Consider the following 1,835-nt stretch of genomic DNA (forward strand, 5'->3'; position numbering starts at 1 on the left):
GTCAGTTTTGGATCAGGTCCAACTCGATGGTACACAAGTGAGTTTTCAGAGGCTTCAAATGGAACAGGATGTTATTGTCCAACTTTCTTTCACAAAGCAGACAGTGGATTTGAACCCAACTATTTGGGTTGACAGTGCAACTCCTTAACTACTACACACCAGAAGGCTGCCAAAAATTCTTAGAAAATAGAGGTAGGTAGGATACATACAGTTACTAAAAGTTTATACAATTAAAAGCATTTATATTCAAACTATGCATAATAAAAAAGAAGAGAGATGTGTTCTCTAAAAAGTTCTAGGTGATATTCTAAAGAGGATTATCCCTTTATTCTCCACACAAATAAATTCATAGAATTCAGTTTTGAGAAAGATCTTGTAAATCATAATATGAATTAACATTTTCAAATAAATTTGAAATTTTAAAATGAAACTTCCTTTGATGAAATGCAGGGGGCGGGGAAGCAAACTGAAATGCAAATACAGCAATTATTTTTTTCAACATCCATCCTCCATTTCTGGGCATGTTTTAGAGAATAAGAAGTGACTTCATTTTGTATAGTCATATAGAGATTATGAAAGTGTTTTAAAGTAGTCACAGAGACAAAATGGCTGTGTGTGATTCAAGGAATAAATGTACATAAAATTGATTATCTGTCTGTTACCTATCAACCTGGGACTCTTGCATGTCTTGGAAATAATTTACACCAGAGTCTTATTTATAAGATCTTCCCTTGGAAATAATATAAAACACTGTCCAATCTATATTTATGAGAGAATTGAGTAATAAATACATAAAGTAAGGAGGAAATACCCTACAAAGTTTAAATACCTTTTGCAGATGTCAAAAATACCTTATAATACCACTTCATCTATTCATACAAAAGAAGCACATAATTTTTTGAGACTAGATTTTTTTTCTCATAAAAAATGAATGGCATTCACTTCTGAAATAGATTCCTTCTGGAAATTATAAACTTAGAGAAACACTGAAAGTTATAAAGTGTTCAGGTCTTTTGTACATAGGGTCACTGTAAGTCATCTATGACTTAAAGGCACTTAACCACAACAATAATCTTTGGCTATTAAGGTAATATTTTATTGGTAAACTATATTTCCTAACATATACAAATTCTCCATTGTAATAGAGTCAGAACTTGAAGAAATAATATACATATGTCACTTGTGAATCTACCATAAGTAATTTGCACTAAGATAAAATAACTGGTTAGAAGAGATGTAAACATGGGTAGAAAAGAATTATGAATAGAACCTTGTTCAATTCTGTGCCATCCTTGAAGTATGCCATATTTGAGCTCATTAGTATGGTCACTGTAGCAATCTAGCGAGCTGAGGACCTTCTTCTCTTTTACTGACCCTCTACCATGACGTACTTTTGCAAGGATGGCCCAAAGTTGTAACATGAAGTTTCACCGTGCCTCTGATATGTCTGTAAGTAATGTGTTGTCATTGAAATGAATCAGCAGACTAAATTGTAAACAGTGAAAGTTGTGAGAGGGTTGGTTGATGTGAGAAATGCTAGAAATAAGAAGGTTCATTTGTGAGTGGGGCATGTTTAATGACATAGGAAGTGGTTTAATGTTTTTGATGAGAAATCTTCCGTTTTGTGAAGGTCAGATGCTGCCTCTCTTACTCAGCTATGTTTATTTACAACTGTAGAGGTGAAGAGCAAGGCTGGAATACCAGCTTTTTTGTGGACTAGTTAAACAGTCTCTGTAGGGATGCTGTCTTATATCTGAAGCTGGAGTATCAAGAATGTCAGAATTGATGCAAAGTGTGAAGTATAGAGAGAAAGAATAAGCTGAATTCTGCAGTAC

This window comes from Elephantulus edwardii, unplaced genomic scaffold (genome assembly GCF_000299155.1).
Source record: "Elephantulus edwardii isolate Elephantulus edwardi_28Jun2011 unplaced genomic scaffold, EleEdw1.0 scaffold00002, whole genome shotgun sequence".
Taxonomy (NCBI): Eukaryota; Metazoa; Chordata; class Mammalia; order Macroscelidea; family Macroscelididae; genus Elephantulus; species Elephantulus edwardii.